Consider the following 14,805-nt stretch of genomic DNA (forward strand, 5'->3'; position numbering starts at 1 on the left):
TTTGTTCCATTGTTAGTTCAATACTGAGACAATCTTTTGTCAAATGTGGTCCTCCACACTGCTCACAACTAATTCTTATTGAGTGGATATCTTTAGTCATCTTTTCCATTCGTCTCTCGACAGCATCTATCTTTGCAGAAATGGAATCGAAGTCATGGCTAGAATCGGCTCTAGCTGCTTTAGATGATCTAACGATATCTTTTTCTTGATGCCACTCATGTGAGTGGGAAGCAGTGTTATCAATAATTTTGTAAGCGTCAGTTGCGGTTTTCTTCATAATGGAACCACCAGCTACTATATCGATGTCTTTTCTTGTAGTGATGTCGCATCCTTGGTAGAATATTTGTACTATTTGACAAGTGTCTAAACCATGTTGCAGACATCCTCTCAATAACTTTCCAAATCTTGTCCACGCCTCATATAGAGTTTCATTTGGCTTTTGCGTGAATGTAACAATTTCTCCTTGAAGTCTTACGGCTTTAGATGCCGGAAAGAATTGTTTAAGAAAATTTTCTACTAAAACGTCCCATGTATCAATCGCCCATTTAGGTAACGATTCTAACCAATCTTTGGCTTCTCCCTTTAAAGTCCAGGGAAATAACATGAGATATATTTGTTCATCCTCCACTTCTCTGATTTTGAATAAAGTACAGATCCTATTAAAGGTACGAAGATGTTCATTTGGATCTTCTTTCGGTGCACCACTAAATTGGCATTGATTAGTTACCATGTGTAGAATTTGTCCTTTGATTTCATAATCTGGCGCATTAATGTCTGGTTGAGTAATTATGTGACCTTGGCCAGTGCGTTTAGCTCTCATTCGGTCTTCCATACTTAGAGGTTCCAGATTTTTCATGATTGAATTTGTTGAATCTGAATCACTAGAGTATTCTGATTTAATGGGTTGTTCCTCGACAATCTCCGTTTGAATGATTGGTGGTTTCGGAGGAAAGATTAGTGGTTCAGGATCTCTGAATTGTCCCTGAATATCCTCCGGATTCTCAATTGTGAGGTCGGGTTCAAAAAATGGATTATCGGAAATTTGAATTGGAGTACTTGGTTGACTGGATGGCGATTCTAAAGAAAAATCAACGGTGACAATATTGGCTAGATGTCTTGATCGAGTTACAGGTGGGGAACGTATAAAAGGTGGTGAACGTTTTGCTCGGTGCATTCACTGAATATCCTATTAGTTATAAAAATAAAAATTATATAAGTTATCAAATTAATAGACTTTTTTACTTTTGCCCACGTTTCGAATAGCCAATAGATGCAGCAGGGAGCCAGAACCCTTTAAATCGGAAGCTCACAACTCAGCCACTAACAAATCCAACTATTACTACGAAACAGAAAATTTGGATGTCTATCAATTTAACCACTTAAAATAATTTTTCGTTGAAGTTTAAAGAAATTTTAGATAAGAAATAGAAAATTCTATGTCCTAAAAACTAGAGAGGCGAATAATAAGAAAGAAAAAGAGCGAGTCGGAAAACGTTGAAAAATAAAAGGTTCAAAAATAATAAAAAGAACGTAGCGCGTCAAAACTTAAAAGTCTAAAAACTAAGAATTAAAAGTTGCGTCTAAAAATATTAAAGCTTAAAAGGAATTCTATATCCAAAACAGTATAAACTTAAAAAGGTACTAAAATATTAAAACGGCGTTGCAAAATTCTAAAGCACCTAAATCTTAGTCTAAAGAAAAAGTACTTAAGGGATTTTACGGCAAAGCCTAAAAATCTAGAAATAAAAATAACTATGGCAAAAACTATGACTTAAAACTAATTATGAGTGAAAAATACAAATATTACGCTAAAACGAATAAAAAGATACAAAATATAAAAATAAACTTAAAGTTGTAAAAAGTACAATTTTTATAAAAATATTATTTTTATATTATTTATTTTATAAAACTATTAATTTTATAATTTATTAAAACTAATTAAACTAAATAATACAAATTAATTAAAAACTAAAAATAAATAATTAAAAACATTAACCCTAATTTAGGGTTTTAATTAAATAATAATAATAATTACCCCGTAATTAATGCAGTACCAGTTCACATGGGACGTGTCAGATCACTTCATGCGGCCGCATGAAATTTTGCCTTCGGGTTCATGCGATCGCATGAAGTAGGGTTTCGGGCCAAATGCTGGGCTGCAACAGTGATCGGGCCGAGTACTTTTTATATTTTTCTTTCTTTTTTCTGTTTTGCTGTTTTTAAAATAAATAAATATTTATATAAAATAATAAAATACTTATATTTAAAAACTAAAATAAAAATAAAAATACTTTTTTAACTTTATATATTTTAAACAAATTCTTAAAAATAAATATATAGATATTTTTCTTTTATATTTTTGTATATTTTTTTTATATTTTTTAAAAACGTATATTTTTAATAAAAACTTAATAAAACCCTAATAAAATATTTTTTATATATATATATATAGCGTTGCGCTTCCGGCGTTTAAGCAAGAAGTCCCCGGCAGCGGCGCCAAAAATACTTGATGTGCGTAGAGGTGTATACAAAATAGTTATATTTTTACTACGAAAAACTATTTAATACGATACAATTTTACACAAGTTATTTATTTATTTATAGAATGGATATACCTAAACCTTGCTACAACACTTATAGGCAGTGTACCTAATCGTACAGTAGTGTAGTTTTTAGTAAATCCAGTTCGTCCACACGGAACTCGCCAAGTTTAACGCTATATTTTTAACTTATAATTGTAAAAATACAAAAATATATATAAGTAGTATTATTATTATAAAAGGGGGTTTTTACCGTTTAATAACCGGTTTATAGATTTTAAAACTTTAGTCGCAGTTAAAACCTAATGTAAAATATTAAAAATAACTTAATTTAAAGCGTAAAATAAATAACGATAATGAAATTGCGATAAACAAAAATGCGATAAAATAAAATTACGATAATTAAAAAATGCGATAATTAAAAGTGCAATTAAATACAATGACAATAATTAAAAGTGCGATAATTAGAAGTGCAATTAAATATGAAAATAAAGGAATTATGCTTATTTAAACTTCCGTAATCATGATGTTTGACTTGTTGATTTTAGTTTATTTCCATGGGTTAATTGTCCTTTGTCCTGGATTATTTAATATGTCCGTCTGGTTTTTGTCCATAACAGTTCATCAGTCATAAATATAAAGTGCGAGTGTCCTCGTCAAATTATCCTTATATCCGAAGTCAAATATTCCAACTAATTGGGATTCGAATTGTAACAAGGTCTTAATACTTTGTTTAATGAATACACCAGGTTATCGACTGCGTGTAAACCAAGGTTTTAATACTTTGTTAACAATTACATCAATTACCCTTGAATGTAATCCACCCCTATTTCAACAAGTCTATTAACTATTAATCCAGTTCTGTGTCCGATAAAATGAACAATTATTGGTATTTATAGATATCCCGCCCATCGTGCCCAGTCAAGCGTATGTGGTTATATATAAATACGTCAAATTATAAGTCTATATATTAAATTAACGAGGTATCGTTTAGTTAATATAAAACCCATTAATAGCCCATAGTCTAATTTCTACAAGTGTCGTTCTTTTATCCAAACCCCAATTATGGTACAAAGCCCAATTACCCAATTTAAGTATTTAGCCCAACATCACGATTACTCTGGCATTAAATAAACATAATGTAGTGACCCGAACTTTTCCATGTTTATATATATTAATTGAGATTGATATTTACATGATTAAATGTTTCCAACATGTTAAGCAATCAAACTTGTTAAGACTTGATTAATTGAAATATGTTTCATATAGACAATTGACCACCCAAGTTGACCGGCGATTCACGAACGTTAAAACTTATAAAAATGACATGACGATATATATATGGATATACATATGGTTAACATGAGATTATGATAAGTAAGTGTCTCCATACGTATATTAACAATGAGTTATATACATATAAACAAGACTACTAACTTAAGGATTTCGAAACGAGACATATATGTAACGATTATCGTTGTAACGACATTTAAATGTATATATATCATATTAAGATATATTAATATATCATAATATCATGATAATATAATAATTTAACATCTCATTAGATATAATAAACAATGGGTTAACAACATTAATTGAGATCGTTAACTTAAAGGTTTCAAAACAACACTTACATGTAACGACTAACGATGACTTAACGACTCAGTTAAAATGTATATACATGTAGTGTATTTAGATGTATTAAAATACTTTTGGAAGACTTCAAGACATATATCAAAACACTCATACTTAACGAAAATGGTTACAGTTACTTTTCCATTCTTTTCTTTCATCAAGAATTCTAGTCGTATTCTTACCCGTATTATACACAGCTTCAAAACGTACTTACTATGAGTATATACCAATAGGAACTAGCATGAGATTCCACTTTTGATTATGTCATGTATGACTAATCAATTTTAACTTCTACCATGAGCTAGTCAACTAACTAGAACTCCTTTTAACCCCACTCACCACTCACCAATTACCACTCATCATTCACTCCATTTCACTTCCAATTCTCTTTCTAATTCTCTCTAAACACACACACACTATTATGAACGTATTTTTTCAGTAGTTAATCATCATCTTCATCAAAAATCACTTCAAGAATCAAGCTATAATCATCATAGGAAGAACACTTCAAGAACACTTCAAAAATCCCTTCAAGTTTACTAATTTACTTCCAAGCTTTCTAATCCATTCCAAGTAATCATCTAAGATCAAGAAACCTTTGTTATATACAGTAGGTTATCTTTCTTATTCAAGGTAATATTCATATTCAAACTTTGATTCAATTTCTATAACTATAAACTATCTTAATTCGAGTAAAAATCTTACTTGAACTTGTTTTTGTGTCATGATCCTACTTCAAGAACTTTCAAGCCATCCAAGATCCTTTGAAGCTAGATCATTTCTTGTCACTTCCAGTAGGTTTACCTACTAAACTTGAGGTAGTAATGATGTTCATAACATCATTCGATTCATATATATAAAACTATCTTATTCGAAGGTTTAAACTCGTAATCACTAGAACATAGTTTAGTTAATTCTAAACTTGTTCGCAAACAAAAGTTAATCCTTCTAACTTGACTTTTAAAATTAACTAAACACATGTTCTATATCTATATGATATGCTAACTTAATGATTTAAAACCTGGAAACACGAAAAACACCGTAAAACCGGATTTACGCCGTCGTAGTAACACCGCGGGCTGTTTTGGGTTGGTTAATTAAAAACTATGATAAACTTTGATTTAAAAGTTGTTATTCTGAGAAAATGATTTTTATTATGAACATGAAACTATATCCAAAAATTATGGTTAAACTCAAAGTGGAAGTATGTTTTCTAAAATGGTCATCTAGACGTCGTTCTTTCGACTGAAATGACTACCTTTACAAAAACGACTTGTAACTTATTTTTCCGACTATAAACCTATACTTATTCTATTTAGATTCATAAAATATAGTTCAATATGAAACCATAGCAATTTGATTCACTCAAAACGGATTTAAAATGAAGAAGTTATGGGTAAAACAAGATTGGATAATTTTTCTCATTTTAGCTACGTGAAAATTGGTAACAAATCTATTCCAACCATAACTTAATCAACTTGTATTGTATATTATGTAATCTTGAGATACCATAGACACGTATACAATGTTTCGACCTATCATGTCGACACATCTATATATATTTCGGAACAACCATAGACACTCTATATGTGAATGTTGGAGTTAGCTATACAGGGTTGAGGTTGATTCCAAAATATATATAGTTTGAGTTGTGATCAATACTGAGATACGTATACACTGGGTCGTGGATTGATTTAAGATAATATTTATCGATTTATTTCTGTACATCTAACTGTGGACAACTAGTTGTAGGTTACTAACGAGGACAGCTGACTTAATAAACTTAAAACATCAAAATATATTAAAAGTGTTGTAAATATATTTTAAACATACTTTGATATATATGTATATATTGTTATAGGTTCGTGAATCAACCAGTGGCCAAGTCTTACTTCCCGACGAAGTAAAAATCTGTGAAAGTGAGTTATAGTCCCACTTTTAAAATCTAATATTTTTGGGATGAGATTACATGCAGGTTTTATAAATGATTTACAAAATAGACACAAATACGGGAAACTACATTCTATGGTTGAATTATCGAAATCGAATATGCCCCTTTTTATTAAGTCTGGTAATCTAAGAATTAGGGAACAGACACCCTAATTGACGCGAATCCTAAAGATAGATCTATTGGGCTTAACAAACCCCATCCAAAGTACCGGATGCTTTAGTACTTCGAAATTTATATCATATCCGAAGGGTGTCCCGAAATGATGGGGATATTCTTATATATGCATCTTGTTAATGTCGGTTACCAGGTGTTCACCATATGAATGATTTTTATCTCTATGTATGGGATGTATATTGAAATATGAAATCTTGTGGTCTATTGTTACAATTTGATATATATAGGTTAAGCCTATAACTCACCAACATTTTTGTTGACGTTTAAAGCATGTTTATTCTCAGGTGAATACTAAGAGCTTCCGCTGTTGCATACTAAAATAAGGACAAGATTTGGAGTCAATGTTTGTATGATACTGTGTAAAAACTGCATTCAAGAAACTGATTTCGATGTAACATATTTGTATTGTAAACCATTATGTAATGGTCGTGTGTAAACAGGATATTTTAGATTATCATTATTTGATAATCTACGTAAAGCTTTTTAAACCTTTATTTATGAAATAAAGGTTATGGTTTGTTTTAAAAATGAATGCAGTCTTTGAAAAACGTCTCATATAGAGGTCAAAAACCTCACAACGAAATCAATTAATATGGAACGTTTTTAATCAATAAGAACGGGACATTTCAGTTGGTATCCGAGCGTTGGTCTTAGAGAACCAGAAAATTTGCATTAGTGTGTCTTATCGATTTTGTTAGGATGCATTAGTGAGTCTGGACTTCGACCGTGTTTTCTTTAAAAATGATTGCTTAACATTTTTGTTGGAAACTATATATTTTTAACATATGAATATTATGTGATATATTAATCTCTTAACGTGTTTGATATTATGTGATAGATGTCTACCTCTAGAACTAGTCCCATTGACTCACCTAATAATAATGAAGAGTCAAATGTAAATTGGAATGATTCGTGGACTGATTCACAAGTTCCCGAAGAGGAACCGGAAGAAGAGTCGGAACCGGAAGAAGAATCGAAACCGGAAGAAGAATCGGAACCGGAAGAAGAAATAGAACCGGTGGGGGAAATAATAAAACGGTTAAGTAAAAGAGAATCCTCAACCAACCGACCAAGGTTAATTATGGTCAATGGTGTTTCCGCCAAGGAAGCAAAATATTGGGAGGATTACCAATTCTCCGATGAATCGGATTCCGACGAGAATTCCGATGATGTTATAGAAATTACCCCAACTGAATTTAAAAAGGCAAAAGAAAATAATAAGGGAAAGGGCATAAAAATAGAGAAATCTAATTCCAACCCCGATGAACTTTATATGTATCGTCAATCCCCGAAGTCCTTAAGTTGTAACAATGACCCGGGAACCTCTAAACCACCAGGTTTTTCTAAACCAATGTGGACAACGACGGCTCGTATTAGGGGAACATCGTATATCCCTAGAAACTTGGCAAAACGAACCAAAACCGAACAAGAAGAAACGAGCGAGTTGGAATAAGATAGTTGTATTCGTGTGGTGTAATATATGTAATATAGTGTGCTTATGCTTTATGATATATGTAAAAATTGCTTGTATTAATAAGTATTTTTTTTATGAATCTAACTCTTGTCTATTTTACAGTATAAAAACACAAAATGGATAGACAACCCAATATTTTAAGAGACCTACCCGGAGACATGATTGATGAAATCTTGTGTAGAGTCGGTCAGAATTCTTCGGCACAACTATTTAAGGCGAGATCAGTTTGTAAGACATTCGAAGAACGTTCCAAGAATGCCTTGGTTTATAAAAGACTTTCGTTCGAAAGATGGGGGATATCACATTGGGAAATCCATAAGTTACGATGTGTTTACTTTGACGCATATATTGCGGGGAACCCAAATGCTATTTTACGCAATGGGTTAAGAAATTATTTTGACTCAATATATCCGAATATTGGACATCGTGATTTAGAAAAAGCGGCTAACATGCAACATAAAGAAGCATGTTATGCTTACGGATTAGTAATGTTCGCTTCTCACCAAAGTGAGAACAAGAACATCGGGCTACAACTATTAAACAAAACGTTCCCACAAGTGACGGAGTCGGTAATTGGGGTAAGAAATGAGGTTTTTAGGTTATTACGAGACTGTTGGTCATTACGTAACCCTCGTCCCTTTGACGACGTTACAACACGCTGTCTTATCAACGGCCATAACGGTTATGTTCCACAAGACCAAGGATGGGAAGTAGTCTTAGTAAAACCAGAATGCATGACTTGTTTCTGGACGTATGAATTACGGGTCTTTATTGCCTTTGCTGAACGACTTGTGTACTAGCTAGAATTATCTTCACAACTATCTTGTATCAAAGTTATTGTGTGCTATATTTCATGCTTTATGTAAAATAAGCGGTATTGTAAGTTTGTAAACTATTGTATAAAAGTTTGAACGCGAAATATTATTATAAACAGTTTTTCATATAGAATTGTAGTAGTTAAATTGTATATTAGCTACTAAGTATGAACTTAACGGGTAGGTACTACCCGAATTTAAACTTATAAAATGCTAATATGAAGAAAAAGCTTTTATAAATGAGTTCATATTATGCTACGAAATACTATTAACTACTCTTAATATTCTGTATGATTAACTTGTTCCATTTGACTATTTTGAAGGAAATGGCACCGACTACTCGACACACCGTGAATATGAATGAAGAAAAATTCTGTACTTTTCTAGCTTCAAATATAGCCGCAGTACAGGCTGCACTACATACCAACAATAACCTTGGATCTTGCAGTACAGGAAATCGTGGAGGATGCACCTACAAAGAATTCACTGCCTGCAAACCTTTGGAATTTGATGGAACCGAAGGACCGATCGGATTGAAACGGTGGACCGAGAAGGTCGAATCGGTGTTTGCCATAAGTAAGTGTACTGAAGAGGACAAAGTGAAGTACGCTACGCATACCTTCACAGGTTCTGCGTTAACATGGTGGAATACCTATCTAGAGCAAGTGGGACAAGATGATGCGTACGCACTACCGTGGTCAGCATTCAAGCACTTGATGAACGAGAAGTACCGTCCCAGATCTGAGGTCAATAAGCTCAAGACAGAACTTAGAGGGTTACGAACCCAAGGATTTGATATTACCACGTACGAAAGACGATTCACAGAATTGTGTCTATTGTGTCCGGGAGCATTCGAAGATGAGGAAGAGAAGATCGACGCGTTTGTGAAAGGATTACCAGAAAGAATCCAAGAAGATATAAGTTCACACGAGCCCGCCTCCATACAACAGGCATGTAGAATGGCTCACAAACTAGTGAACCAGATTGAAGAAAGAATTAAAGAACAGACTGCTGAAGAGGCCAATGTGAAGCAAGTCAAAAGAAAGTGGGAGGAAAACGGTGATAAGAATCACCAATACAACAACAACAGCAATTACAACAATAATCGCAACAATTATCCCAACAATTATCCCAACAATCGCAACACCAATCGCAACTACAACAAACGGCCCAACAACAACAACAACAACAACAACAACAACAACAACAACAACAACAACAGCAACTACAACAATCATCCCAACAACAATAATAACCGCAACAACAACAACAATCAGAAGTAGCTATGCCAAAGGTGTGAAAAGTATCACTCGGGGTTCTGCACCAAATTTTGCAACAAGTGTAAAAGAAATGGTCATAGCGTGGCAAAGTGTGAGGTCTACGGACCAGGGGTTAATAGAACGAAAGGAACAAATGGTGTCGAAACGAGTAATGGCGGAGCAAGTAGTGTCAGAGCAAGTTATGCCAATGTAGTTTGTTATAAATGTGGAAAACCGGGCCACATTATTAGAAATTGCCCGAACCAGGAGAACACGAATGGATAAGGCCGCGGAAGAGTTTTCAATATTAATACGGCAGAGGCACAGGAAGACCCGGAGCTTGTTACGGGTACGTTTCTTATTGACAATAAATCTGCTTACGTTTTATTTGATTCGGGTGCGGATAGAAGCTATATGAGTAGAGATTTTTGTGCTAAATTAAGTTGTCCATTGATGCCTTTGGATAGTAAATTTTTACTCGAATTAGCAAATGGTAAATTAATTTCAGCAGATAATATGTGTCGGAATCGAGAAATTAAACTGGTTAGCGAAACATTTAAGATTGATTTGATACCAGTAGAGTTAGGGAGTTTTGATGTGATAATCAGTATGGACTGGTTGAAAGAAGTGAAAGCAGAGATCGTTTGTTACAAAAATGCAATTCGCATTATACGAGAAAAAGGAAAACCCTTAATGGTGTACGGAGAAAAGGGCAACACGAAGCTACATCTTATAAGTAATTTGAAGGTACAAAAACTAATAAGAAAAGGTTGCTATGCTGTTCTAGCACACGTCGAGAAAGTACAAACTGAAGAAAAGAGTATCAATGATGTTCCCATTGCAAAAGAATTTCCCGATGTATTTCTGAAAGAATTACCGGGATTACCCCCACAGCGATCAGTTGAATTTCAAATAGATCTTGTACCAGGAGCTGCACCAATAGCTCGTGCTCCTTACAGACTCGCACCCAGCGAGATGAAAGAACTGCAAAGCCAATTACAAGAACTTTTAGAGCGTGGTTTCATTCGACCAAGCACATCACCGTGGGGAGCTCCTGTTTTGTTTGTCAAGAAGAAAGATGATACATTCAGGTTGTGTATCGACTACCGAGAGTTGAAGAAACTTACCATCAAGAACCGCTACCCACTACCGAGAATCGACGACTTATTTGATCAACTACAAGGCTCGTCTGTTTATTCAAAGATTGACTTACGTTCCGGGTATCATCAAATGCGGGTGAAAGAAGATGATATTCCAAAGACTGCTTTCAGAACACGTTACGGTCATTATGAGTTTATGGTCATGCCATTTAGTTTAACTAATGCACCAGCTGTGTTCATGGACCTTATGAACCGAGTGTGTGGACCATACCTTGACAAGTTTGTCATTGTTTTCATTGATGACATACTTATTTACTCAAAGAATGACCAAGAACACGGTGAACATTTGAGAAAGGTGTTAGAAGTATTGAGGAAGGAAGAATTGTACGCTAAGTTTTCAAAGTGTGCATTTTCATTGGAAGAAGTTCAATTCCTCGGTCACATAGTGAACAAAGAAGGTATTAAGGTGGATCCGGCAAAGATAGAAACTATTGAAAAGTGGGAAACCCCGAAAACTCCGAAACACATACGCCAGTTTTTAGGACTAGCCGGTTACTACAGAAGGTTCATCCAAGACTTTTCCAGAATAGCAAAACCCTTGACTGCATTAACGCATAAAGGGAGGAAATTTGAATGGAATGATGAACAAGAGAAAGCGTTTCAGTTATTGAAGAAAAAGCTAACTACGGCACCTATATTGTCATTGCCTGAAGGGAATGATGATTTTGTGATTTATTGTGACGCATCAAAGCCAGGTCTCGGTTGTGTATTAATGCAACGAACGAAGGTGATTGCTTATGCGTCTAGACAATTGAAGATTCACGAACAAAATTATACGACGCATGATTTAGAATTAGGAGCGATTGTTTTTGCATTAAAGACTTGGAGGTACTACTTATATGGGGTCAAAAGTATTATATATACCGACCACAAAAGTCTTCAACACATATTTAATCAGAAACAACTGAATATGAGGCAGCGTAGGTGGATTGAATTATTGAATGATTACGACTTTGAGATTCGTTACCACCCGGGGAAGGCAAATGTGGTAGCCGATGCCTTGAGCAGGAAGGACAGAGAACCCATTCGAGTAAAATCTATGAATATAATGATTCATAATAACTTTACTACTCAAATAAAGGAGGCGCAACAAGGAGTTTTAAAAGAGGGAAATTTAAAGGATGAAATACCCAAAGGATCGGAGAAACATCTTAATATTCGGGAAGACGGAACCTGTTATAGGGCTGAAAGGATTTGGGTACCAAAATTTGGAGATATGAGAGAAATGGTACTTAGAGAAGCTCATAAAACCAGATACTCAATACATCCGGGAACGGGGAAGATGTACAAGGATCTCAAGAAACATTTTTGGTGGCCGGGTATGAAAGCCGATGTTGCTAAATACGTAGGAGAATGTTTGACGTGTTCTAAGGTCAAAGCTGAGCATCAGAAACCATCAGGTCTACTTCAACAACCCGAAATCCCAGAATGGAAATGGGAAAACATTACCATGGACTTCATCACTAAATTGCCAAGGACTGCAAGTGGTTTTTATACTATTTGGGTAATAGTTGATCGTCTCACCAAATCAGCACATTTCCTGCCAATAAGAGAAGATGACAAGATGGAGAAGTTAGCACGACTGTATTTGAAGGAAGTCGTCTCTAGACATGGAATACCAATCTCTATTATCTCTGATAGGGATGGCAGATTTATTTCAAGATTCTGGCAGACATTACAGCAAGCATTGGGAACTCGTCTAGACATGAGTACTGCCTATCGTCCACAAACTGATGGGCAGAGCAAAAGGACGATACAAACGCTTGAAGACATGCTACGAGCATGTGTTATTGATTTCGAAAACAGTTGGGATCGACATCTACCATTAGCAGAATTTTCCTACAACAACAGCTACCATTCAAGCATTGAGATGGCGCCGTTTGAAGCACTTTATGGTAGAAAGTGCAGGTCTCCGATTTGTTGGAGTGAAGTGGGGGATAGACAGATTACGGGTCCGGAGATTATACAAGAAACTACCGAGAAGATCATCCAAATTCAACAACGGTTGAAAACCGCCCAAAGTCGACAAAAGAGCTACGCTGACATTAAAAGAAAAGATATAGAATTTGAAATTGGAGAGATGGTCATGCTTAAAGTTGAACCTTGGAAAGGCGTTGTTCGATTTGGTAAACGAGGGAAATTAAATCCAAGGTATATTGGACCATTCAAGATTATTGATCGTGTCGGACCAGTAGCTTACCGACTTGAGTTACCTCAACAACTCGCGGCTGTACATAACACTTTCCACGTCTCGAATTTGAAGAAATGTTTTGCTAAAGAAGATCTCACTATTCCGTTAGATGAAATCCAAATCAACGAAAAACTCCAATTCATCGAAGAACCCGTCGAAATAATGGATCGTGAGGTTAAAAGACTTAAGCAAAACAAGATACCAATTGTTAAGGTTTGATGGAATGCTCGTAGAGGACCCGAGTTCACCTGGGAGCGTGAAGATCAGATGAAGAAGAAATACCCGCATCTATTTCCAGAAGATTCGTCAACACCTTCAACAGCTTAAAATTTCGGGACGAAATTTATTTAACGGGTAGGTACTGTAGTGACCCGAACTTTTCCATGTTTATATATATTAATTGAGATTGATATTTACATGATTAAATGTTTCCAACATGTTAAGCAATCAAACTTGTTAAGACTTGATTAATTGAAGTATGTTTCATATAGACAATTGACCACCCAAGTTGACCGGCGATTCACGAACGTTAAAACTTATAAAAACGACATGACGATATATATATATATGGATATACATATGGTTAACATGAGATTATTATAAGTAAGTATCTCCATACGTATATTAACAATGAGTTATATACATATAAACAAGACTACTAACTTAAGGATTTCGAAACGAGACATATATGTAACGATTATCGTTGTAACGACATTTAAATGTATATATATATCATATTAAGATATATTAATATATCATAATATCATGATAATATAATAATTTAACATCTCATTAGATATAATAAACAATGGGTTAACAACATTAATTGAGATCGTTAACTTAAAGGTTTCAAAACAATACTTACATGTAACGACTAACGATGACTTAACGACTCAGTTAAAATGTATATACATGTAGTGTATTTAGATGTATTAAAATACTTTTGGAAGACTTCAAGACATATATAAAAACACTCATACTTAACGAAAATGGTTACAGTTACTTTTCCATTCTTTTCTTTCATCAAGAATTCTAGTCGTATTCTTACCCGTATTATACACAGCTTCAAAACGTACTTACTATGAGTATATACCAATAGGAACTAGCATGGGATTCCACTCTTGATTATGTCATGTATGACTAATCAATTTTAACTTCTACCATGAGCTAGTCAACTAACTAGAACTCCTTTTAACCCCACTCACCACTCACCAATTACCACTCATCATTCACTCCATTTCACTTCCAATTCTCTTTCTAATTCTCTCTCAACACACACACACTATTATGAACGTATTTTTACAGTAGTTAATCATCATCTTCATCAAAAATCACTTCAAGAATCAAGCTATAATCATCATAGGAAGAACACTTCAAGAACACTTCAAAAATCCCTTCAATTTTACTAATTTACTTCCAAGCTTTCTAATCCATTCCAAGTAATCATCTAAGATCAAGAAACCTTTGTTATATACAGTAGGTTATCTTTCTTATTCAAGGTAATATTCATATTCAAACTTTGATTCAATTTCTATAACTATAAACTATCTTAATTCGAGTAAAAATCTTACTTGAACTTGTTTTTGTGTCATGATCCTACTTC

This window comes from Rutidosis leptorrhynchoides, chromosome 1 (genome assembly GCF_046630445.1).
Source record: "Rutidosis leptorrhynchoides isolate AG116_Rl617_1_P2 chromosome 1, CSIRO_AGI_Rlap_v1, whole genome shotgun sequence".
NCBI lineage: Eukaryota > Viridiplantae > Streptophyta > Magnoliopsida > Asterales > Asteraceae > Rutidosis > Rutidosis leptorrhynchoides.